At 45.5% G+C, this 27,966-nt stretch overlaps 1 pseudogene; it reads right to left on the reverse strand.

Moving 5' to 3' along the window:
* Positions 1 to 685: 685 nt before the first annotated feature.
* On the reverse strand, positions 686 to 27,856 carry LOC117546022 (annotated as a pseudogene).
* Positions 27,857 to 27,966: the final 110 nt, after the last annotated feature.

Genomic DNA, 27,966 nt, shown 5'->3' on the forward strand with positions numbered 1-27,966 from the left:
TGGTGCACTTTGAGAGCAAAATTAGGAGATCTATGGATACATCTCTCAACACCCATATGAAACAGAACTGGAAGCAGATTTATTTTTCTTTATGAATATTTGACAAATCACTCTCCTTTCAAACTGTATTCTTCTTTATTAATAACAACTTTTTTTTACTGTCATATAGTATTTTATACCTGTTTACTTTATTCTCTTATTTTTTTATAACTATAATGATCATATAAAGATGTGCCTTTACCTCACTGGTTGGAGAAAAAGCTTCTTGTATTCGTTAGCATAGCTTGCTAACCAGATTTCAACTAAAGACACTGACACGCAGAAACTGCAGCATGTGTACGGCTCCTTATCGGTACTGCAATTTCTGAAGTGCCGGAGTGGCGTTCTGGTGCTCTCCGTCAGAACTGCACCCCTGTCAGTCGAGACCGGTCGAGACATATACCACGTGATGACACGTTAGGCTCGTGTTGTGTTCAAGGACCCTGACCTTGGCCAGGAAAAAAAGGCACTCGCTTGTTTAATTTTTTGCGGACTAGATTTCTTACATTTTTTTCTTTTTTTGCGTGTGTTTCTAAATTACCTCGAGGGCCGTACCAAATTGTCTCTCGGGCCGTATGCGGCCCGGAGGCCGGAGGTTCCCCACCCTTGGTTTAAGAGGTAGAAGAGTTCCTCAAATGACTTCAAGCTATTTGAGTTTACACAACTCAGCTGTGGTTCCATTAGGATAATAAAGCCCAACTCCAGCATGTAGCGGCTGAGTGAATGTGGTGTGGACTCTGTGGAGGAAGAGTCATGGTTTCAGAGATGCTGTAGAAGGACAGAATACCTGCTCTGTGATCAAGGTACACTCCTACTCTGGAGGACAGAGGACCTGAGACGGGAGTTTTGATTCTGTTGTAAAGAAATTAATAACTGTTTTTGTCACAATATAACGCCCAAGATTTGTCATTGTTTCCAAATCCACATTCATTCCCATCCCCTACTCTGCTGATATTCTTGTATGCTACTGCTACTTCAACTTCTGCCCCTCTCCACTCCACCTCCCAGTAACAACGTCCAGTCAGACTCTCTCTACTCAGGACCTGAGGATATAAAGTGAATCTGTCTGGGTGACTAGAATAAGACTTGTGTGGTTTCATGTATGTTGCTTTTCTGCTCCCCTCAGATAATACCAGCCGTGTGTTTGCTGTGTTTGGATCCAGAGTGATCACCTGTGAATATTTGAAGAACCCAGCTCTGGTGGCGGGCTCTGCTGCTGACAGTAAAACATCCAATTCAGTCGGTGAGACGTTTTTCCATTCCTCTCTCAGGATGTCCTGTAGTTTGTATCTGACTGCTGACAGGAGATAGAGCTAATATAGCTAATTTGAATAACCTTATGTCCTGCTGCTGGATATCTTATCCTATAAATAACTGTCAAGGTGTATTTAATAATTGATTTATATTTTTGAATAATCTATATCTACCTAGTAACTAAAAGCTGTGAAATTAATGCAGTGGATTAAAAAGTACAATACTGTCTTCTAAAATGTATTAAAGTAGAAGTATAAAGCAGCATAAACTGAGACGTATTGGCATCAACCACTACTACTTACTGTGCGTAATGTCCCATTTTAGAATCATATATATTGAATTACTGGATTATTTCATTTTTTATAGATTAATGTGTTTGTTACATCCCTAATAAAGTGTAGGGAAATGGAGACAGTAACACACAACAACCAATAACAGTCAGGGTGAAAGAGAACACAAGTTTATTTATCTACACCAAAGAAAATGCCCAGCTGCACAGGCAGGAAGTGATCAGCTGGTTATCTGCAGTGAGAAAAAGGAGGAGAAGAAAAAAGAGCAGGAGGAGGGAAGGTGAGTCCACCTTAAATGAGCAGTGGGTGATCAGCAGGTAAAAGGCAGGACACGGGAACTTGGTCCTGAGGAGATGTAACGATTATTAAACAAGAAATAGTCGAGTCAAAGGGTTAAAGAAATGAACATGTCTGATTATTAGTGAATCGTTTGCAGGCGGGTGAAATCAGGCTTAGGGAGTAACGTATTACATGTAACGGCATTAGGTCATCAGGATACAAAATAGACAAATGTATTCCCTTAGTTACAGAAGCAGCTGACGACCAACACACTTGTGTCTTTTGAAACGATTACGCAATTTAAATCTTTTGTCACAAACTGTGCAGCTCTATTTTTCCTCTCCTGTGTGGACTCTCATGTGTCTCTTTAAATTTCCACTCTGTGAAAAACCTTTCTTACAGACTGAGCAGCTGTGTGGTTTCTCTCCTGTGTGGACTCTCATGTGGTGCTTTAAATTTCCACTCTGTGAAAAACCTTTCTTACAGACTGAGCAGCTGAATGGTGTCTCTCCTGTGTGGACTCTTATGTGGTCCTTTAAACGTACACTCTGTGAAAAACCTTTCTTACAGACTGAGCAGCTGTGTGCTTTCTCTCCTGTGTGGACTCTCATGTGGTCCTTTAAATGTGCACCCCGTGAAAAAGCTTTCTTACAGACTGAGCAGCTGTGTGGTTTCTCTCCTGTGTGGACTCTCATGTGGTCCTTTAAATTTCCACTCTGTGAAAAATCTTTTTTACAGACTGAGCAGCTGAATGGTTTCTCTCCTGTGTGGACTCTCATGTGGTCCTTTAAAAGTGCACTCCGTGAAAACGCTTTCTTACAGACTGAGCAGCTGTGTGGTTTCTCTCCTGTGTGGACTCTCATGTGGTCCTTTAAACTTCCATTCTGTGAAAAAGCTTTTTTACAGACTGAGCAGCTGAATGGTTTCTCTCCTGTGTGGACTCTCATGTGGTCCTTTAAATGTGCACTCCGTGAAAAAGCTTTCTTACAGACTGAGCAGCTGAATGGTTTATGTTCAGCACTATGTCGTGGATCACTGACAGATTCATGTCTATTTTTCAGTGAGTTTGAACATGATGCTGGTTCTCTGGTCTCTTTCCAATCAGCACTGTCTTCAGTGTCAGGTTCAGAAGAGTCTCCAGTGTCAGGTTCAGAATAGTCTCCAGTGTCCGGTTCAGAAGAGTCTTCAGTGTCAGGTTCAGTATTTGGTTGTAAACTGTTCTCTGGATCTGAGTTCCTCGCTGGTTCTGGTCCTCGACAGTCCTCTCCATCAGCTTCTGTTTCCATGTGTTCAGTTTGTCTTTGATGAGGCTGTGAGGACTGAGGTTTCTCTTTATCATCTTCACTCTTCACAGGGTCAGGAGTGAAAGTGGAATTAGTGATATCAGCCTCCTCCAGCTCCTGAAGCTGCTCTCCCTCCTGTTCCTGCTTAATGTGTTGGGGGGGCTCTGGGTCCTCCTGGTCCAGACTGGTGCTCCATTCCTGCTGGTCAGGGAGAAGCTCTTCTTTAACCACCACCAGCTGCTGGACGTCTGCAGGAAACAGGAAACACACAGTCAGAACAAACTGTTAAGTGTTAGCATTTAAAAATCTAATCACCATTACAATTGGAGACATTTTTCAGCCCTAATTAATGCCTTTGTTTTTATATTTTCACATTATCTTTCTTAGTCCCACCTAGTGTGTATTTGTGTTGGCTCAATTCACCTCATGTAGCCCAGCCCCTTTGAAAATGAAAAAGGGTTTTTTCTTCTGGCGTAGCACTAGCCGCAATGTAAACAATGAATTGTATTTGGGATCGTTCACAGATACACTGCGCCTACAGTATAGAATTAAAATACTCTGTTACAAATTAAATCCTGCATTCAAACCTTATTTAAGTAAAAGTATGCAAGTATTAACAGAACATTTTACGGCACCTTTTTATGTAAAAGTAATGATGGTGCAGTAAAATGTTCCCTGTCAGTGTTTAATTTATGTTGTTTCTTGATTATTTTGTATGTTGCATTTTACTGCTGTACATGTTCAAAGTTGTGCTTGCATAAATGATTATAGATGAGGGAACCTGCTAAATATTAAATTGTGTGTGTTTTCTATATACAGTACAGTACCAGTCATATGTTTGGACACCTTCTTATTCAATGTTTTTTGTTTATTTTAATTGGTTTCAGTGTTTACCCTATATACAAATAACGGCGGCGCAGCTATATAATATGTACGATGTACCACCAGAGGAAATAATACACTGGACCGGGTGTATTCTAACCTGAAGCATGCCTACAGAGCGGCACCACTTCCCCATTTAGGTCTATCTGACCACCTCTCACTGCTTCTCATCCCAGCTTACACCCCCCTCAGAAGTGACACCAAGCCGGTGGTAAAATATATCAGAACCTGGCCCGAGGGGGCATTCTCACAACTGCAAGACTGCTTTGAACACACAGCATGGGACATATTAGAACAGACAGACTTGGAGGAACACACAGAGCCTGTCTTATCCTACATCAAGTTCTGCACAGACACTGTAACTGTGGAAAAATGCATACGGGTCTACCCAAACCAAAAACCATGGATGACAAGAGTGGTGCGGTCTCTTATGAGTTCCCGTGACACAGCCTTCAGGACGGCTTGGCAAGGGTGAATCTGAGGAGAAGCATCAAGGCTGCAAAGGAGGACTACAAGGAAAAAGTGGAGGAGAATCTCGCTCATAAAAACACACGCTGCGTTTGGCAGGGCCTTCAACCGCTAACCATCTATAAGGGCAAAACATTTGGTACTAGTAGAGCTGACGCCCACCTTGCAGAGGAACTAAACCACTTCTTTGCTCGCTTTGAGGCTAGCAGACCCCCCCCCACTTTTCTACTCAGCCCCTGTCCCTGCAAACGACCAGCTCCATACCACCTCCCACTCTCAAAGAACATCAGGTGACGCTGAGGTCTGTGAATCCTGGAAAAGCCGCAGGACCCGATGGAGTACTTGGCAAAGTACTCAAAGCTTGTGCTGACCAGCTTTCAGGGGCCCTGACCAGGATATTCAACCTGTCCCTGTCACAAGCTTGCATTCCATCCGATCTGAAAACGGCTACCATCATTCCTGACCCCAAAAAGACACCAGTCAGAGAGCTCAACGACTGCATAGCCCTAACATCGGCGGTGATGAAATGTTTCGAAAGACTGATAGCCGACTACATCAAAGCCAGCCTCCCACCCTCCCTGAACCCTCATCAGTTTGCCTATAGAGCCAACAGATCCACGGATGATGCCATCGCCACGGTCCTTCACACAGCTGTGAGCCACCTAGAAGGCCCAGGCAACTATATAAGGATGCTGTTTGTCGATTTTAGCTCAGCTTTTAACACCATCATACCTGACATACTAGTGGAAAAACTGTCAAGCCTAAGTTTCCCCTCCATCTTATGCGCCTGGATTAATAATTTCCTTACAGACCGTCATCAGACAGTGAAAATAGGCCCCTACTGCTCCTCCACCCGCACCCTCAGCACTGGCTCCCCGCAGGGCTGCGTGCTGAGCCCTCTACTCTACACTCTCTACACACACGACTGCTCTCCCATTCACCCCTCCAACTCCATTATCAAATGTGCAGATGACACCAAATATATAAGGGAGACGACGAGTCGGCATACAGAGACGAGATCCTGAAGCTGTCTGCGTGGTGTTCAGCTAAGAACCTACATCTGAATACAAGCAAAACAAAATAAATCATCATAGACTTCAGAAAGCACCGTCCAGAACCCGCCCCCCTTCACCTCAATGGAGAGAGAGTGGAGAGGGTCTTTTTTTTTGCACACCGGGACAGAGTTGCACCCTGAATCTCGTTATACTTTGTGTATAATGACAATAAAAGGCTTTAACTTTAACTTAAATATATATACAGAATATATTATAAATACATGTTGGCAATAATTGATTGTTGAGATTTTGCATAATTTATATTAATGTTTTAATTACTTAATGACCTTTGTACTAGTTCCCCTATTCTTTATCAAGTAACATTTTAGATGTGTTTAATTTATTATTGAACATATTTATTCATTGATTTCTTCATGAATTATTCTCGCGCAATTTGAATTAATCAAAAGTATTTGTTTGTATTTGCTTTTACACATTTAAAAAGAAAAGGTGAATAAAGAAGCACATTAAAAATAAAGAATCAATGTATGTCACATTTAACCAACTAGTCTGGTCCAGGCTCTCGTCATCTCACGCCTAGACTACTGCAACTCCCTCCTGGCTGGTCTACCTGCATGTGCCATCCGACCTCTGCAGCTCATCCAGAATGCAGCGGCTCGTCTGGTCTTCAACCTTCCTAAATTCTCCCACACTACTCCGCTCCTCCGCTCCCTTCACTGGCTTCCGGTAACTGCTAGAATCCACTTCAAGACACTGGTACTTGCTTACCATGCTGCGAATGGATCTGGCCCTTCCTACATCCAGGACATGGTTAAACCGTACACCCCAGCGCGTGCACTACGCTCTGCATCAGCCAAACGACTCGTTGCGCCCTCGCTGCGAGGGGGACCCAAGTTCCCATCGGCGAAAACACGTGGGTTTGCTGTCCTGGCTCCAAGATGGTGGAATGAGCTCCCCATTGACATCAGGACGGCAGATAGCTTGCACATCTTCCGGCGCAAACTGAAAACTCATCTCTTTCGACTCCACTTCGAGTGTTAGAACTATTAACGAAGCACTTGTATACTAATAAAAGGACTGGCTTATCTAAAGCCAGTTGAGTAGCACTTGAAATGTTTGGCTCTATGAAACCTGATGTACTTATATGATTCTGTTTTCTTCAAGGTTGTGTCTTCCTGGTCGAATGTACTTATTGTAAGTCGCTTTGGATAAAAGCGTCAGCTAAATGTAATGTAATGTAATGTAGTGCCTACATGTATGGGTAATATTTAAATCAGTACATTAAATGGCATATTATTCAATGTAGGCCTATGTATTTTTATAAATATATTTATTTTGGTAGGTTTGCTCTTCCGTAATACATTTGAATTATTATAATAAAGTACATTTGTAATAATACTTACATACTTTTACTTAAATAAGATATGAATGAAGTACTTTAACTTGTAATGGAGTATTTTCAGTGTGGTTTTGGTACTTTTACTTCAGGATCTACTACCTGCAGCAAGTGCTGATAAAGGGTCTAAAGTGTTATTAATGTGACAATAAAGTGCTACTGAAGAGTGTGTGACAGTCGCAGATTGATCTAAGTGTTTCTTATAAAATGTAGTGACAGGGGAAAAGGTTAAGGCATGTGGTTTATATTGAAATGAAATGAAAACTATAATTATGTGTATTATCCTCGCAACTACAATTGTTAAATGTCCACTTTTATGTACGGTTTGAGGGTGTGGTTTTTCAAGCCTCATCTGCATATGCACCTGTCGCGGCGCGCCCAGAGGCTTTTTAGTGGGCGCGTCAACAGGATGTCCGAGTGGGGTTCTATTTCGTATATGGCTTCGCCCTCTAAGGCTATCGCTATAATCCCCTTGCGCACCTGCGCACCCCACTCTCGGGCTTCCTTACGGTATAAATAGGAAGGAGGCCCGACAATCTGCTCCCTCTTTTCTTCAGCAAACCAGCACAGTTACTGAAGCACAAGAGACACTTCAATTGCAGAGTAAACATGAGTAACAATTGTGTGAGAGATTGTCCCTCATGTGGCTCTGGGTTCATAATGAGTTATGACCAGCACAGATAAAAGCAGTATGCTAATCCTGCCTTGGGGTCAGAGCACGCGTACGCGGCTCTAAACCAGCATGCAAACTGCGCCCGTCTCCCCTCGGGCGACAGGAAGCGGAGAGTTGACGCTCTTGCTGCTGCGGCCGAGGAGGACGATTGGCCCGTCCAGGCTTACGAGGCCGCGGACGGGGGCCTCGTGTCCATGGGGCCGAGTGCCAGACAGGAGTCCCAGCAACTCCTGCCCCGCCTCCCTCCACGGTTCACCGTTCGGTTCTCCCCTCCCTCCTCCAGAGTCGGAGCAGGGTGCCAGCTTGGCGGCCGAACATGCCGGGTGCACCAGTGTGCCTTTCAGGTGGCGGCGAATAACATCGCGCTGCTCTCCAACTCGGTGGTGACACTGGTAGAGCGGTCCACCACCGAGGCAGAGGAAATCAGCAAGGCGGCCAGCACGGCGCTCACTCTGTGCGCGTTCGTCGCTGTCTCCCAGGCGAGGATTTCCGCGTGGGTGACACAGATCCAGCGCCACCTCTGGCTGCAGCAGGCGTATGTTACGGAGATGGCCAGAAAAGGGCTACTGGACGCTCCAATGAGCCCGGACGGGCTGTTCGGACCCCAGTTCCACGCCATGGTGGAGTCCATGAAGACGGCTGCGGAACAGGCGGACGGCATTCGCCAGCATGTACAGCTGGCTCCAACCTGCTGAGCGCCTGCAGCAGCCGCGGCGTCCCCGCCACCACAGAGACAGGGTCTCCCGTCGGCGTGTCTAAGGGGAGTGAGGCTCCCCCGCTCCTGGTCTGCTCCGCGAGAGCCTCCGAGGAAGCAGAGCCGGTAATTAAGCCAGCTGCCACTAATCTGTTGATTAAGTTAGACAGCAGGGCTTCCTGCAGAAGCCTGCCGGTTTTAACCTATTGGTTAAAGCAGAGCTCGCGGCATTCCTCTGTCCGAGATACGCCTCCTACACACGGTCATAATAACCTATGCGCGCCATTATAACGCCACATGTGGACAGCACTGCAGACACCTCCACTCATCCCCTGAGCGTGTACACGCCTCATGATGACAGCCGGAGTGAAACGCAGCGTGTGGAGGCTTCCTCGCAGCCCTTTCGCCTTACGGGCAGCGGCGGCGAGGGCAATGGCGTGGCTCGTCACCATGACGACCATTACAGCACATCACAGAAAAGCCAGAACGGGGGAATGAGCAGTATTCCAGGCTGAGTGCCCCCAGCGGCAGCGCCCGCAGCGCCACGGCGTCAGCACTCGCTGCAGAAGCCTGCTGGTTTTAACCTATCGGTTAATTAACTGCAGAGCTCGCTAATTAAGCCGGCTGCCACTAATCTGTTGATTAAGTACAGCAGGGCTCGCTGCAGAAGCCTGCCGGTTTTAACCTCGGTTAATAACCTGCAGAGCTCGCGACATTCCTCTGTCCGAGATACGCCTCCGACACACTGTCACAATAAACCCATGAGCGCTGTTATAACGCCTCGTGTGAACAGCACTGCACACACCTCCATCCATCCCCTGAGCGTGTACGCGCCTCATGATGAGAGCCGGAATGAAACGCAGCGTGTGGAGGCTCCCTGGCGTGGCTCGTCGCCATGACGACCACAGAACATCTCGAGCATGTGCGCCCGCTCTCAGAGTGTTTCTCAGAGTGTTTCTCAGAGTGGCAGCGCGTGTGTCTGATGGACAGATGGATGAGCAGGCTGATCAGCAGAGGATACGTCCTGCAGTTCGCCTCTCCCACCCCACAGTTCAATGGGATACAGGAAACACTCCTGTCCTCCCAGAAGCTATGTCTTGCGCTCCAATCCGAGCTGCTGGAACTCCTGTTGAAAGAGGATATTTCCAGGGTTCCTCAAAGGGAGGAAAATCAGGGGTTTTCACTCCCGTTATTTTTCTAATCCCGAAAAAGACTGGGGCAATGAGACATCCTCGATCTGTCAGTATTCCACATGCTGACGATCAAACAGGTGCTGGAATGTGTTCACCAGGACGACTGGTTCACTTCCACCTGAAGGATGCATACTTCCACGTACCCATCATCCCGAAACACAGGAAATTCCTGCGTTTTCCATTTCAGGGAATATCAGACCAGACAATCGTCTGCTGTTCGGATATTTCCTGGCTCCTCACATTTTTGTGTAGAGAAGGCTGGAGCCACTACACAGAGGAGGGATGAGAGTGTGGTTTTCTCTGGACGACCTGCTATTTGCTAGCTCGCTCCAGGGAGGAAGTCGCTTTACAGACGGTACATCTCGTATCGCATCTGTCAAAGCCTGGGTTTCATAATAAATTGGAAGAAGAGCTGTCCTCTTCCCTCTCAGACAATCGTTTATCTAGGAGTGGAATTAAACTCAGCCAGCATGAGAGCGCGGCTCTCGTGGCAGCAGGTGGAGGCTCTCTGACGGCTCTCCTCCAGCGTGTCACAACCCGCACAGCCCTCTCCGTGACGCAGCTGCTCGGTGTTGGCGTCATACTTGCCAACCTTGAGACCTCAGAAATCGGGAGCATTTCAAAACCACCGCGGGGGGGGGGGGCTAGTGGATCGCCGGAGCTGTATTAGCTTAACATTAACATGCTTATTGTAGTTGTGAGTGCACTGTCTGGCGGCCTGTAGCATGGAAAGGAGTTAGCAGAGGGTAGAGTTGTCGATTATTGTTCAGTTTACTGTGACTCTCTTCCTCACCCTCTCAGACTGTCAGTTGTGCGTGCTACTAAAGAGACGCGCTACCATGGAAACCAAACAATGGTGTAGCTGTATTAAAGTCAGAGTGGAAACAGTCCTGAGTCAAATCAGATTTTTTCAGAAATCAGGAGAAATGCGGAAGAAATATTACCCCGGGAGGAAACCGGGAGAGGGCAATGAAATCGGGAGTCTCCCGCGAAAATCAGGAGGGTTGGCAAGTATGGTTGGCGTAAGCTGGTCACGTGATGATGACCCCTTGGGTCTCTTCCAACAGGGTGACACTCCAGAGGTGGTTCATTCGCTGCAGAAGCCTGCTGTTTTAACCTATTGGTTTATAAACTGCAGAGGTCGCGGCAGTCCTCTGTCCCGGATATGCCTCCTACACACGGTCATAATAAATCCACGAGCGCCGTTTTAACGCCTCGTGTGGACAGCATACACACACCTCTCATCCCCTGGGCATGTACGTGCCTCATGATGAGATACGGAGTGAAACTCCCTTGCAGCCCTTTTGCCTTACGGGCAGCGGCAGCGGCGGCGATGGCGTGGCTCGTCACCATGACGACCATTACGGCACATCACAGAGAAGCCTCTCCCCCAGCAGTTCCATGGGATACAAGAAACACTCCTGTCATCCCAGGAACAGTGTCGGGGGAGTCGCCCCGTTGCTGTACACTCAAACATGTGTTGATTTGACAGACAACAGGCCACGGCTATGGAAGCAGCCTACCTCAATCGCCAGGGAGGAGTACGATCTGTGCAGCTTCTGAACAGCAGCCAGGCGGCTGCTGTTCTGGGCGCGCACACACGTTGCTCTCCATCGTATGTATATTCCCGGCGAATTGAACCGAGGGGCTCGCAGAACGCAGCAGCCGTGTTATGCGAGGAGTACGGAGACTCAGACCTGTGTCACGCGCACTGGCGCCTCAGTGGGATTTGGCTTTGGTGTTACGCGCACTAAGCAAAGTCCCATTTGAACCTTTAGACCAGGTTCCCCTTAAACTGTTGTCAGCCAAAGTAGTATTACTTTTGGCTTTATCAGCGAAAAGGGTGAGTGATTTGTCTGCTCTCTCTGTGGCTCCGTCATGCCTCCGGATCCAAGGAGATGGCCGTTCAGCTGTTTTACGCCCTAACCCTAACAAGCTCTTTAGAGTCGAGAGTGATCACCTTGGATGGCATCGTTCCCCCTCCTCACAGGTCGGAGGAAGAAGCCGCGTCTCATCTCCTCTGTCCTGTGCGCGCGCTGTCCTGCTAGTGGCGCGTACGGCTGCCTTGCGCCATTCTCAGCGCCTGTTTGGGCACTATAGAGAGCGCTCGATCGGGCAGCCTCTGTCTGCACAGCGTCTGTCACACTGGCTGTGTGAAGCTGTGTCACAGGCATATGTCTCCTCTGGGGTGGATCCCCCGGAGAACATCAATGCGCACTCCACCAGAGGAATTTCCTCCTCCACGGCTTTGCACGGAGGAATGTCAGTGGAAGACATTTGCACTGCTGCATCTTGGTCTTCCCCCTGTTCATTTACTCAATTGTATTTGAGGGATGTCTCCCATTCCTCTCTGACACACCCTGTACGGAGGGTCTTGTCAGAGTGAGTGACGTCAGGGATCCAGCTGTGCGCTCTCCTGCCTGTCTGCACGCAGAGAGCGGCTGATCCCCCTCTTTATGTCACTGGGCAAAGTATGACCTTCGTCTCTACTTTTTCACAGCGGTAGGTATGTATTGTTCCTAGCCTTCGTCCCCTCATGGAAAATATTCATGTTATGCTATATTCCAGGGATGGTGATGCACCATTACGCATGGCACAACAGGCAGGGGGTGTTATTGAGCGGATGTGTCTGTGCTTCTAGTGCCGGGTGGACCCAGTGGGGCGCAGACTACATCATGCTTCGCCCTTAACCCAATAGCGATAGCCATAGAGGGCGAAGCCATATACCAAATAGAACTGAGGTTACCTACTGTAACCCCAGCTTCTATGAGTAAATGGTGCAGCCCTCTAAGTGCTGGGCCCCACTGGCTCTACGAATAGCTGAAGAAAAGTTATTTTGCATCGGAGCAGATTGTCGGGCCTCCTTCCTATTTATACCGGAAGGAGGCCCGAAGGTGGGGCCCACCTTGCGGGTGTGCGTGGACTACAAGTGTGTCAGTGCTGCGCGGGTGCGCAGGAGGATTACCCAATAGCGAATAGCCTTAGAGGGCTGCGCCATTTACTCATAGAAGCTGGGGTTACAGTAGGTAACCTCAGTTCTATTTCGTATATGGCTTCGCCCTCTAAGGCTATCGCTATTGGGTTAAGGGCTGTCAGCGATACGAGCCGCATACATTGTTTGTTAAAGGCGAGACACGGCAGGCAAAACATCGTTTTTCATGCACTGGTCAATTTTGAGATGTGCTATTTTGATTCCATAACATGTTTTCTTTCAGGCTTTTGGAAGGAAAACGTACAAAATACACATTTAAGTGTTCATTTTACTATAGTTTGTCTATTTGCCTCTGTAGATTTCTCCTAAATTCACCAAAAGTTAGCATTCTAACGTAACATAAAGTACCGCGACCGCTGTTTGCACCATGTCATCAGAGGTATCGTTGGAAAGCTCCGTCTCTCCTGCACAATCTCATCGGATCCAAATATGGTCATTTCCTTTATATCAGCAACCAATCGTGAAAGCACAAAGGGGTCTTAAACCAAGAAACGCAATCTCATTGGCTGACAAAGTGATTCGTTCAGATGCGTCACGTGGTGTGCTAAAACACTTCCTGGTTAGCTTTCTGCTAGAAATTAAAATCTCAAAATGGCAAAAGAACGGCGAAAAAAACGTTTACAGAGAAGACGACAACAATTGTCACTTGCACGAAGCAAGATTATACAAAAAACAAATGACCCCGAACATGAAATACCTTCACGGAGTGCGTCGAGGCGCAAGCTGTCATCCAAAGAACAGGAGGGTTTAGCTAGCGCCTCACTGCAATCTTTAAAGGTCGTTTTCTCAAAATGAGTTTTTTCTCCTACTCTGAGTCCAACATTTCCACTTCAGTTGCACTTACATACACCAAACCTTCCAGTTATATTCCTATCAATATTATGAAGGCTTTTACAGAAGGGTTTGTTCATATGTCATTCATAGCCTGAATTATATAAGATTTTATACCTAAAAGCATGGCGAAAATGGATATTTTAGGGCTGTTGACAGTATTTTCTGATTTATGGAGTGATAAAAAGAGATATCCAATATCCCTTCTGTAAAAGCCTTAGATGCTAATATGACTACAAAATGAAACGAGAATTTTGAACCTGGCTTTATCCAAAGTTAAGATTTCAGTTCCTGAAATTTGTTAAAATATGCTCATATTTAATGAGATAATGGTCATTTGCATATTCAGAAAACTTGTAATACAAGAAACAATTGCCTTATTGTAGGTAATTAACTGGATACATTTCTAGCTGATATCTTTAAGTTAAAAAGAATTACCCTATTCACCTGGGGTGTCTCGCCTTAACTGTTATAGGCTTAATAAACCATTATAGACCTATATCACTTAGCAACAGCTGCAAATGCCCACATGCTAACTATGGGTCTTACAAACCTACATAACATTACAAATCAGATTTGATTTATTTGGAAAATGAATTCAAGCCACCTGAGTGATGCAAATATATACTATGACTATTATATGCTACTGTATACAGCTAATTTTATTTTAAGTAAAATCATAACTATTTTATGTAGTTTAATCATTTTTATTTAGGTGGTCACTCAGTTTTTCAAATGTACACCACTCGCCAACAGGGGGTGCTGCAGCACCCCCAGCACCCCTACATCCCGCGGCTATGCGGAGCCCGCACTCGCACAAGAGCGCGTGGCGGTGCGTTCAGGGACCTTAGTAAAACACACTACGCCTATAAAGATTCAGATTAATGCTGTTTACCGTAGTGGTGAGAACAGCATTAGGGTGGAGCGCGCGCTCACACAAGAGCGCGCGGCGGTGCATTCAGGGTCCTCAGTAAATAATCGGCCCTTTCTGTGTCAACCCTCCATGGGCAAATCTTCCCTTCGCGGGGAGTTTTTGCGGCGGAACGTGTCACCAGAGTGTATCACAGCTTCATAGCTGCGGCCCCACGGCTGAGGGCTTGTCCATTAACACAATGTTCTGGGGAATGGAAACTCAGCGGTGTGCTAACAAGGTGGAGGGACAGGAGGACGCTGAAACGGGGCTATTCACTCCAGTTTTGCAGCGTCCCACTGTACCACATGTCTATACACTGTATCACATGGACCACTGTCTTGTGGGTGTCCCACACCCACCTCTTTTTATGGGCATGCGAGAGGTAAATCTGTCCTCCCAGGAGGAGATGTGTTTCCTCTCAGCAGAGATTCAGGCTCTGGTGCAAAAACAGGCTGTGTCTGTTGTGCACCCTCAGCACAGAGAAAAGGATCTTTATTCCATGTACTTCCTGGTTCTCAGGAGGACAGGGGAATTCAGACCTATTCTAGATCTCTGCGGCCTGAATCGCCACATTTCCTGAAGGAAATTCCGCATGTTAACTATGAAACAGTTACTGGGGCTTGTGCAGCCAGGGCGATTGGTTCATCACCATCGACCTGAAAGACGCGTACTTTCATGTAGAAATTGCCCCAGAGAACAGAAAGTGTCTGCGTTTTGCCTTCCAGGGGATAGCCTACGAGTACAACAGGCTGCCGGTCGGCTATTCCCTATCCCCATGCACATTCAGCAAATGTGTGACCACAGCGCTTCAACCGCTGCGCGCCCACGGCATGAGAGTTTTCTTTTACTAGACGAACTCATAGTCATGGCTGGGTCCCGGGAACAGGCAATGTTTTGCACAGCACAATTGATCACACACCTAACCAGATTAGGCTTTGTGATCAATTGAAAAAAGAGCACCCCCATACCTCACCAACAGGCGTTGTAGTTGGGAGTGGTGCTCGATGCAGGCGTGCTACGTGCCACCCTGTCAGAGAGCAGAAGTGCGTCCCTTCTCCGGGTGGTTCACAGGCTGCGACAGGGGGCGACAGTGACAGCTTTAACTGTCATGCAGACTTTGAGTCTCATGGCGGCTGCTCACATTGTGGTCCCGCTGGGGTTACTGCATATGTGCCGCCTGCAGAGGTGGTTCTCCAGCCTGCTTTTGGATCCCAAGAGGCACAAACGACGGCTGGTGACCATCCCCCCCTCAGTGGAGGGAAACCTCCGGATCACCTCCGGAGGGGGTCTCCACTGGGACGGATGACCTCCTACATCACAGTGTTCACGGACGCATCCAGAACTGGATGGGGAGGGACCTGCCTGAAGAGGGCTATAGTTGGGCGCTGGGCTCTAACAGAGTTTCGACACAGCAACCTCCTAGAGCTACGGGCGGTAGTGTTAGTCCTCCAGCATTTCATGCCCCTAATTCAAGGGAGACATGTAATGGTCAGGAGCGACAACAGCACCACAGTGGCTTATATCAACAGGCAGGACGGAGTCCGCTCCGCCGTCTTGTTGGCCACAGCGGAGAGGCTGTGGTTATGGGCTTCAGAGGTGGAGTTAGCCCTGAGAGCCCACCATATCCCGGGACTGAAGAACAGGGGGACCGACCTCATGTCGAGGGGCGGCCCCCTGCCAGGCGAATGGACGCTTCACCCGGAGGTGGTGAAGCAGATCTGGGCCCAGTTCGGGAGAGCGGAAGTGGATCTGTTCGCCAGCCGGCACGACAACCACTGTGACCTGTGGTTCTCCGTGGCTCGGAGCGACGACCCGCCCTTGGGGGTGGACGCGTTTGCACACGAGCCATGGCCAAGGAAGCTGCTATACGCCTTTCCACTGCTGCGTCTCATTCTCCCTCTCCTGGGGAGAGTGAGGCGAGAACGTCTGTCAGTCATCCTAGTGGCTCCGGACCGCGTCGGGGAGCCGTGGTACTCAGAGATGACACAGATGAAGGTGGGCCAGCCCTGGGCAGTTCCCCAGTTCTGGGGGGCGATGTCTCAAGAGGCAGGTGCAATCGGGGCGTTACCCACTCTTGGCCAACCTCTCCAGGCTTGGCTCCTGAGAGGGACAGGCTGAGACAGGGTGGATTGTCTGACAGTGTTATTCAGTCTATCCAGGCAGCTAGAGCTGGATCCACCACAGCCTGTTACAGGCCAAGGTGGCTAGGATTCCAGCGATGGTGTGAGGAGAGGAGAATAGGAGAATAGAGCCCCTATCTTGTGAGTTAGGCTCTATTTTTTTTCCTTCTTTCAGTTACTGGTGGACAGAGGGCTTGCACATTACACAGTGAAAGTGTATGCAGCAGCCATCTCGTTCTGCCATGAGGGATTTGGCGGCAGGTCAGCCTTTAGTCAACCACTGATGTCGCGGTTTTTACAGGGGGTCAGGAGACTGCGCCCAGTCGTGCACGCCTCCACCCCGCAGTGAGACCTGCCCCTAGTGCCCGAGGCTCTGGCCTCTGGACCATTTGAGCCTCTGGAGCTCTCCTCCCTAAAAGCACTGTCGTGGAAGACAGCTTGGCTTCTTGCCTTAACGTCAGCCAAAAAAAGTGTCTGAGTTAACCGCTCTGTCGGTGCACCCGAGCTGTTTACTGATTCGGGGTGACCGGAGCGGCGCGACACTCAGCCCGAACCCCTCCTTTGTGCCCAAGAGCCTGAGGAGTGCGATCAGGTCGAGGGCTATTCAGTTAGGGGGTTTTAGTCATGGTGGGGACAGGGAAGCTAAACTGCACCTCCTCTGCCCGGTGCGTGCGCTAGCATGTTATGTGGATCGCACGGCTGCCCTTAGACGCACTGAACAGCTGTTTGTGTGCTTCGGGGGTAGGGTGATCGGGAAAGCTCTGTCCAAGAAACGCCTGGCAGGCTGGCTCTGCGAGTGCATTGCACATGCCTACGGACAGACAGGGAGAGCCTGCCCCACGGGGATTCGTGCGCACTCCACACGGGCTGTAGCTGTGTCAACAGCCTTATTCAACGGTGTGAGTGTGGAGGATATATGCACAGCGGCGTCTTGGTCGACGCCAGGCCCCTTCATAAAGGTTTTATCTCTTGGACATGTCTGGCTCTTTCTCCTCGTCTGTGCTTGCTGGGGCAACACAGGATTTGTAGGGGGGGGGTTGTGGGTCAGTTAGCATCTGACCCCTTCCCCAGACGTGATGCGCCGTTGCCTTTCCCGGGATGGGCGAGGGGCGTGCTGGGCCCTTACAGGGCTGGAGGGCTGCTCTACTCCTTTTTTTAGCACACTTTCTGCGAGGTAAGCGCAGCAGGGTGTTCTCTGTCAGCCACAGCCGAGATTTCTCCTCGGTCACAACCGGGTTAAAGGAGAATGTGGGGCAGCAGCTGCTGACCAGGAAAGCCGGTCAGGGGCAGTAGGGTGGAATGTTGTTGTTGGACGACAGTGCGCGTATAAATCGGGGCTCCACTCAATGTACCCATAGAGTCCAGTAGAGGGCGGAGCCTGTGAGAGATATAACGTTGGGTTACGTATTGTAACCCTTGTTATATTAGCACAGGCTGAGCCCTCTACTCAGGGCACTGTCTGTCCTATTCCGCTCGCTGAAGAGAGGTGTAGGATGATAGTCAGGAGGCGAGGCCTCCTTTTTTACGGTGTGATGCGCGCACATTCAGGTAGGCCCGCCCAAGGCCGGCTACGTCTATAGAAGTCTCAGTGGGAGAATGCTCGCAGGGTAAGGTAGTACCCATAGAGTCCAGTAGAGGGCTCCGCCTGTGCTAATATAACAAGGGTTACAATACGTAACCCAACGTTTTATGTTTATGTTGTAACCTACTTGCTGCCATGTTGGACAGGTCTCTCTTGAAAAAGAGATCGATGATCTCAATGGGACCACCTTGTTAAATAAAGGTTTTAAAAAAAAATAAAGTGTTTAAAAAAAAAATACTTAAAAAAAAAAAATTATTAAAAAAAAATCGCGGTAGATTTTGTCAGTCTCACGACGGTATTGGGACGTTTATTTACCGCGATATTCGGTATATCGTTACATCCCTAATGTATATCTATGTTACAATGCAATGGGTTAGTAACTGAAAGTACTGATTGTGGATATTGCATCGACCGACCTGGAAGCACGTCTCCTTGGAGAGGACGCGCACAGATAGAGAGAGAGATTCTCTCCGACACAGGGTGAGATCGCTCCTTTGTGCCACGCTGATCTTCGTATTTTTCTTTTTGTGGATTATAGCCTGAAAAGGCCGACAAACATTTCTGTTTTTGCCGCCGACGGGCGGAACAATAGTAGCCTGGATGAGGCAATAAAGACACTGTTGGTGTATCGCAGAGCGGACTGTTTCATTTTGTTTGTGTTGTGGCTGGAAAACTGTCAATATAATGGATCCATGCATGAAATATGTCTGTTTATTTTGTTTAAGAAGTAGATTGTCCGTTTATCAGTTCTGTTTACCTTTATAATATGATTTCATTCAAGAACCCCTTGTGCGTTTAATTAACACAACTATTTTAGATAGTTGACCGTTACAAGTGTAAAGTGTTGATTAAAGGAAACAGACCTGCTCTGTGTATCCGAAGCTGAGGCTGTAAAACAGCGTCCAGTAGTTTCTGGAGTCTCTTGTTCTCCTCTTTGGAAAGAGACAGCTCCTCCTCGAGATCTGCTATCGTCTTTTCAAACAGAGCAAATATCTCTTCAGCAGCAGCAGTGAGTCGCTGCTTCTTCAACGACAGCAGCATTTGGACTTTACTCATGTTTCCTAGATCACCTTTTCCTGCAGACTCCGTTAAACACACCGTTTCTCTCTCCATCAAACTCTCAATCTGACTAGTGTTGCTAACGTGTTTCCAGCTAGCATGCTAAGCTAGCTCCTATAGTCCGAGGTAAACGCTCCAGAAAAAAGAGCACACAGTCCATTCAGAGGTTTATCCAAACACACAGATGATGGATCAGTAGTGCTGGAGCTCACACACACTTTCTCAGGAACACAGAGAGAGAGAGAACCGTAGCGACGAGACGCCACATGGATTCAGGTTCTTCTTCTTCTTCTCTTGGTTTTTGGCGGATTGCAAACAGCTTTAAGGTGCATACCGCCACCTACTGTACAAGAGTGTGTTTCGCCATATCATCCTATCAGCACTTGTGGAATTATACCACTGTATTTACGTTGTTTTAAATTCTTCCAGTCAATCCTGTTTCACTCAAATACTTAATAATAATAATAATAATAATGCATTATATTTTTTATTAGAGCGCTGTTACAGGTGCTCAAAGCGCTTTACAAGTACACATTACACATATTAGACATGTAAGAGTCATTACTGCGGACATTACCCACAGGAGCAAATGTGGGTAAAGTGTCTTGCCCAAGGACACAACGAATGGCCTTCCTGGTAGCTCTTACCCCCTCACCTTCTGTTCCCAGTGTCCCCATCAGGCTCCACTCCCTTCCTGCCTCTCTGACCCTGTCTCTTAGTGTTTCCCTCTCTGTTTTGTACATGTTGCAGTGTAATATGATGTGTTCCACATTTTCTTTCACTCCACACCCCCTGCATTCTTCAACTTCGCTTTTTCGCTTTAAAAACAATGTGCCGTTTAATCCTGTATGATCCAGTCTAGTGATTGTGATCTCCTCCCGTCTGTTTCTTTCTGTATTATGACTGATTTGTGTAACTGGTGGTATCTCCTCCCTTTCTGATCTTCCTCCCACCTTTTCTGTCATATTTCCATACCCTTCTTCTTAATTATTGCTTTTCCTTCTCCTTTTCCAAGTGAAACTGGTATTGCTATTTCCTTTTGTAACGACTCTTTTGCTAACTTATCAGCATGCTCATTCCCTTGAACCCCCTCATGTGCAGGCACCCAGCATAACTGCACATATATTCCCCTCCTCTGAAGTCTCAGTAAGCAGTGGTTAACCCTCTGGAGTCTAAGGGTATTTTCTCGATTTTTAGATGTTTTCTTAAATCACCTTTTAAATGTATTTCTTCTAACATGGCACCCCAAGTGTTACATATCAAAATGTTCAGGACAATCTCTGGTATTGCTATATATGCAAATTACTCACCTTAGATCACTGTTTGATGAGATAAGTAGCTCAAAAGCATAACATTTGACATCCGATTTTCAGAAAATCTTCAAAACTCTTGTGAAAACACAAATGTACTCATGTGATCGAATTGTTTTGGTGTTTTAGATTTGGTTACCAAAGTCTTGGGATCACAAAATCAGTGAAATATTTGAATTACACTGTATATAAATGTGTTATTCATGTCTAAAATAGGTGTTTATCACTCTACTTTCACCACAGCAGGTACTGAGATACATTAGGACTGAATAATAATAATATATGACATATTACATACATTACATTCATGTGATGTGTACAAATACAATTTGAGCATTCAAACTTTTTTTTTCAACCATAAATGTATTATAAATATGTTTTTTTCAACCAACTATTTATATAAATATAAGAAACTGGAAAATCTCACTATTTACAATATTGAACATCAGAACTTTCGACCAACTATTCATTATAAATGTCAAGACAGTGTCAAGGTCTTTGTCTGTCTTCCAAGACAGTGGGTCTGGCTGCTGTGAAGATGGAGGTGATGGTGCATGGGCTGCTGTGTAGATGGGGGGTACAAGTGCTATACGAGACCTCCACGAGACCTCCTTGTTGGCTGGGTTGAAGGTGATGGCTGTGGTGGAGCCTTTGTGCTGAGATGTATCTTGACCTGGTGGCAGCCGTAGATGGAGGTGGAGGCAGCTGTAGTGATGCTGGTCTGCTGGTCCTTGGTGGTGATGGCTCTGGTGAAGGCCCTTGAGCCACAGTAGATCTTGACCTGGGGGCAGGCACAGATGGATGTTCTGGCTGCTGGATAAATGCCGCCTGTGGGCCACTAGGCCCAGGCAGCTGTGAAACATCTCTGTAAAACAAATTAAAATGTAGGACAATAACTAATTCAATGGAAATAAAGTTCAAGTAAAATGTTGCTGTCAAGCACAAATAACAATGCACACATAAAAAGAAAGTTTGGGAGGTTGGACAGGAGTCTCTCTCTCACTCTCTCTCACACACACACACACACACACACACACACACACACACACACACACACACACACACACACACACACACACACACACACACACACACACACACACACACACACACAGGTATTTCCAGTTACTTTACATTTAGTATAAAATCACAGACACACATATACATAGGCTACATCTGATTACAAAGTCTCATCTGTACAGGACGGTAAAATAATAACAGGCACACATATAAATACATCTACGACAGTCTCATCTTTACAGAACAGTATGATAAAATAATCACAGGCACACATATAAATACATCTATGACAGCCTCATCTGTACAGAACAGTATGATAAAATAATCGATGGCAAAAACATGTCTATAGCCGCTGTAAATGTCTCCGTTGTGGGACGAATAAATGATTGATTTAATCATAAATGATTGATTTAATCATCTACACATGTGTGGAAGCTATTCAGTATTTTTCACATTTATTTCATGTATTTCATGGGGCGGTCGTGGCGAAGTCGATAGGGACTTGGCTTGGCAACTGGAAGGTCACCAGTTCAAGTCCCGGCAAGACCAAGTGCTATCGAGGTGTCCCTGAGCAAGGCACCGTTCCCCACACTGCTCCCCGGGCGCCGTTCAAAATGGCAGCACACTGCTCCTAACACTAGGATGGGTCAAATGCAGAGAAACTATTTCCCCAAGAAGGATTAATAAAAGTCCATCTTATTTGTTATTTTTTGTTTTGTAGAATTAATTTATTTAGAGCCATATTATTTAAGTTAAATTGTGTTCCAGCTAAAATGCTTTTATTTTGAAGGTGATGGGTCAATTTGGGCACACAGCTGGGTTTATTTAAGTCAATCAGGGCACATCAGCAGTCAGTGGTCACTGGGAAGGTCTATGTTTTTTTTACCAGTATCAGGGCTGAGTTCAGAAAACATTTCAACACCTTTTGCTGTATTGTTCTTGCCAAGGCGAAGCTAATAAATACCACAAAAACGTTGATGCCTTGTCTGGACAATGGACTCATTACCAACTCATGATCTGCGTAAGATCCACTATACCTGGTGCCTCAGTGGCCTTTTGAAGTTTTATTGTTGTTGACAAATAGCCACTACATAAAGTAAAAAACCTCCCTTATTGAAACGGAGATGATCATGCTGATCAAAGGACAAAGGAACATGGACGCCGACGCATCAGCGTTTGATCTGAAGATCTGAGACAATACTCATTGACTTTGTGAAACTTTGAATTGCCTGTTAAAGACACGATCGGAGAACAGAGGACCACCCACGGCTTAAATGGACGCAGCACAAACCTACTCCACAACAACATAACATTGGTATGTGAAGGATAATCTGTCAGCTTTATTGGAAAAAAGCAAACTTATTTGGAGTGACTGAATTACATTTTCGCTACATGTTGATGAATATTGGGAGTTGTTGGACTTGAAAAGACATTTATTCATAAATCTCCGACGTGACGGGTCAATATATTTGCCTGTGTGAACTCAATCAGACAATATGGAGCAGCTGGTTGAGACAAACGAGACAATGCCTGTGGTTGATTCAAATGTTTCAAGTGTAGAGAATGTTGCTCCGCCCGAGCCCTCTTTAAAACGGGGCCTCAAGTTTACCCCAAAAGGCTTGACGTTTTACATAGAAACGTGCCAAGAAAAGAGATCGGCAAAAATCAAGCAGGTCAAGAAATACATTGAACCAATACATGTCTGAATGAAATCTACTGACAATGTGAAGTCTGTGCTAGCTCATTTGTGCAACTTCATCAAGTGTTATGAGGACGCTAAGGACATGCATGAGTCTTTCATAGATATGGATTTGCCCGAGGAGGAGGTCAAAAGGCAAAATACATATTTCAATGCAACAATGATGACATTTTGTAATTTCACTGAGTCTGTAAAGGATTGGTTGTCTGCTGCTGGGCACCCTCATGTGGAATCAAATGAAAATGTTGACAATGAAGTTGAAAATAATGACAATGTTGACAATGAAGTGGAAAATAATGACAATGATGTTAGCAATGTTGATGTTGAAACTGATGTTGAGACTCTGACTAAACAAAGTGCTGTTATTGATGATATAAATCTGGAGGACAGTGCCTCTAACATTTCAGGTCCAAAGGAAAGGCAACACAAAACACACTCTAATGCAGTGGTTCTCAACTGGTCAGGCCTCGGGACCCACTTTTTACTTGGTCAATACATCGCGACCCAACATTTTGAAGCACTCAAATCTATTCAACAAAAAATCGTGCTGTAATATACGCTTTTCAGCATACAATATTAATAAAAGTGAAGTACAGTGCATAATATATCCCTTATATCCCTTCACACAACTAAAGTATGCTTTTAAAAAAGGTTTAATGAGATGATGGAATCAAAGCTGAACTATATAAAAAGGGACGCATGCTGAAAACCCAACCTCAGCAAGGGGTCTGGGGGGGATTCTCCCCCAGGAGATTTTTAGAAATACTAACATAAACTATGCATTCCGGTACACTCTGAGAAGAAAATAAATAAATCTATTACTACCCGACATATTAATAATATGTTATGCCATTGTTTGTTTTTCACTTTGTTCTGACATCTTGCTGCGAGAAGAGTAAAGAGAAGATAGTCTGTGTGACTTACTTTAAATTGTGGGTAGATAGCTCCCATTGTTCTGTGACCTGTCAGTCATCAGACCGGGGGTCATATTTCATTATGTGTTCATTGTTATCTGAAGTTGTAACCATGGATGTATAAAAAAGAGTTCTACCACAAAGTTATTCTCCGTGGGGACTTCCGGCAACAATCTTGATTCTGATTGGCCAGAAGACTCGAAAAAACATCAGCAAAGATATTTTATTGAGAAGATGATCACTACGTGACAGAAGTTTTCAAAACCATTTATGGTCTCCGGTACTTCCAGTCCAACGCCGACTGCATGCACAGCGTTAGAAAATCGGGCCTTCAAAATAAAAGTTTGACTTTTTTCCCCAAAAAAAAAAAAAAAATTGCAATTTTTTTTTTTTTACATTTTTTTTTCTTCATCCGCAACCCACTTGAAACTGGTCCGCGACCCACTTTTGGGTCGCGACCCACCAGTTGAGAACCACTGCTCTAATGTATCTAAAACATAATCCACTGCATCTGCCAGGCTAAAAGCAGAGGCTGATAAAGCAGCAATTGTGGAGCGCATGAAGGCTTTAAAAAGGAAACATCAGTTGGAAGCAAAGGAGGAGGAACTAAGAAAAGAAAAGGAACAGTTTGCTCTGGAGACCGAGCTAGCTGCAACTAATGCCAAAATCAATGTTCTGGAAACTAGCTCAAAATGCAGCTCCAAAAGGGATGGAATTAACTCTTATCTGGAAAGGAACAAGGCTCAGAGTACAAGGCAACTCAATCCTCAGGCTAATCAAGAAAAAGTTGTCCCAAGAAAAAGTTCATGACTATCGATAAAAAATATCAATAAACCTATTGTTCATTTTCGCGGTATTCCCCCACACATTGCCAGATTAGTTTTGTATCATAAAGGTAAAGCAACACTTTCTCCGAATAAAGCAAAACTATGAGTTTAAAAGAAAAAAAACTGAGTCAAGCAAAATTAAATAAATTTCAAAAATAAAACTATAAATTGCAAACAAATCAATTATGTAATCATGTAAACTATACGTATTTTTTCTTTGTTTTAACATAGGTTTTTGTTTGCAGTTCTCGTTTCTTCTTTCTCAATCATCAGACTTTTGCTCTCGCTGCAGCTCTCTCATTTGCGCTCCTTCACTTTTTGTTGGAGATTCTGACCAAGCCCCCAGGAAGTAAGCCGGACTCTGATGAGAATATTCGTTGTGGCCAAACGGCGGTACTACACTTCCGTTAGGTTGCTGGGCCCGGAAACACTTTTTCCCATTGACTTACATGGGGAAAGAGTGGTCTGTAAATCGTTGGATAATTGTTTTAAACTAAATAAACTACCCAGTATGAATGTTTGTATACCCCTTATTAAAAACATTCGGTCCTCAAGTTGTAAAATATGCTAATAACGTTATTCTGAGAGTTATTTCCCTCTGCATTATGAACGCGCATCTAACCCATGGGACCGCGCCGCCCGGCACATTCATGTTACGTATTCAGCACAACATGCGTTTATCTTTACCCATGGATGCACAATAAGAAATGACCCATATCGCTTTACTGCCAGCCCACGGAGCTGTAATAATGGATATATTGCACATGTTTGCTGTAATTCATCATTTGTAAAATATTATACTACATGGGCTGTATGATTAAATCTTGTACCGTAAATGTTGTATTAAGTAAAGTTAATATTACCGATGTAGATTAACGTCCCTGTAGCTTCTTATTGCACTAAGAAGCTTATTGCACTGTATATATATATATACATATGCAGCCTTTTATATATATATATATATATATATATATCTATTATATATATACATATATCTATATATAATATAGATATATAGATATATGTATATGTATATATATATATAATATAGATATATAATATAGATATATAATAGATATATATATATAGGTATATATATAGATATATATCTATATATATATATATATATATATTGTAGCTCCCTCCAGTAAATTAAAATATAAAAGGTAAAAAACAAATAAATATGTAATGCATATGTCATCACTGTTAATTCCGCCAATTAAACAATAAACGGCGCACATATCCCACACAGCAAGTAGCACAAGCTAACAATATCATGTAGCACAAGCTAGCGCATAGCATACATACACAAACAAACCTGCAGCTCAACCGCACACAATTACACAAACAACCAGCACGAAACGTACCTCGTAGGCTGATAACCTTATATGCATTTTCCCCTTGGTTTTCTTAGTTTTCCATTAACGTCCTACGTTGCTCTGCCGTTGCAACTATCCAGTGCGTCGATTAAACATGGGTACAGTAACACAAAACACAGCAGATTTGTTCCGCCTCTAATAATGTTGCACATAAAAGGTAGGAACCAAAAATACAACGTGGAAACAAATGAACAACAGAAAGTGAAGACAGTTACATATATATATATTCTTTCACACACACATACGGGTATTGGGACGAGGGCGACACCGTACTTCCGGTATCCGCCGTTTTACGCGAGGTGCAAGCAGCCGTACACCGTCTAGGTGTTGCTAAGCTTCCTGTACTGAATATCATAGTCTATTGCCTTAATCAATATTTAGTCAACTCCAAAATACCACATATATGCAATGTTATGATAATATTATTGTGACAAGTGGAGTATTCACCTGGTGTTTCCAAAAATTAGACGTCGATGCAGCCAAAATCGACGAAGGCCACTGTCGTTTTTCCATACATCTGCAGGCAGTCTGTAAGGGCAATCCGAAAACCCACACAGCTCTAGTTTACGCTGGTAACGACCTAAAGCACACCCCTCAAGTCCAGAGATGTAATCCGAAGACATGCAGCGATTTCTTTGGTCGTTAATTCAGAAAAAAACCCCAGTGCGCTCTGCCTTGCTACGTTAGCTAGCTGTTTATATTTGCACTTCCAGGATATTTGCACCTGCAGGAAAATGGCTATTTATATATATATATATGGTGCGTGTTGCATTGTGGGTAGCTCGTGACGTGTGTGTAAAAGAATACAGTGCAATAATTATTTCATGCTAAATGAAGCTCTGTTGCTTGGATATCACTAGATCCTGTTACAGCGTAATAAAAGTATAAGGATTGATGTGTACATTTGCATAATTACTAGCTAGCCGCTAGCTGCTAACTGCCGCCCATGCTCCCGCCTCGTTAATAACAATCCAGTACCATGCTGTCATGAACATGCGGTGCTGCCTATTACATGTACAAATTGACGTGAACGAGCCTTTTGGGGGGTGTGGTTAAAGTTGTTAGTTAGATCCATAACAATGCAAGCTAAGTAGCCTAACAGTTAGCTACATAGCTATAGCAATGAGTGGATGTTCAGACCATACTTGCCAACCCCCCCGATTTTCGCGGGAGACTCCCGATTTCATTGCCCTCTCCCGGTTTCCTCCCGGGGTCATATTTCTTTATATTAATTGGGCCTGGACAATCGGCATATTTGGTCGTATGAGTTGGAGGACTTGTTGCACGTCCAGTCAGACTCTCTCTACTCAGGACCTGAGGATATAAAGTGAATCTGTCTGGTTGACTAGAATAAGACTTTTGTGGTTTCATGTATTTTGCTTTTCTGCTCCGCTCAGATAACACCAGCCGTGTGTTTGCTGTGTTTGGATCCAGAGTGATCTCCTGTGAACATTTGAAGAACCCAGCTCTGGTGGCGGGCTCTGCTGCTGACAGTAAAACATCCATTTCAGTCGATAAGACGTTTGTCCATTCCTCTCTCAGGACGTCCTGTAGTTTGTCTCTGACTGCTGACAGGGCCGCCGTCACGTCCTCAAAGTAGCTCAGAGGACGGATGTTGATGCTGGAGGAGTGTGTAGCTTCACTGAGGGCTGGCAGTGAGGGGTAGCTGTGCAGAAACTGGTTGTGATCCTCTGTGTGAGAAAGCAGCTTCAGCTCAGCGTCTCTCCTCTTCAGCTCCAGCATAGCAGAGATCAGCAGGAGCAGCTTGGAGTCCAGTCTTCTTCAGCTCCTCCACTAAAGCTGCCAGCATGGTGTTTTCCAGCGGGACAGGCCTCGGTGTGAAGCTCTGCCTA

The sequence above is a fragment of the Gymnodraco acuticeps genome, unplaced genomic scaffold, assembly GCF_902827175.1.
Source record: "Gymnodraco acuticeps unplaced genomic scaffold, fGymAcu1.1, whole genome shotgun sequence".
NCBI classification, from domain to species: domain Eukaryota; kingdom Metazoa; phylum Chordata; class Actinopteri; order Perciformes; family Bathydraconidae; genus Gymnodraco; species Gymnodraco acuticeps.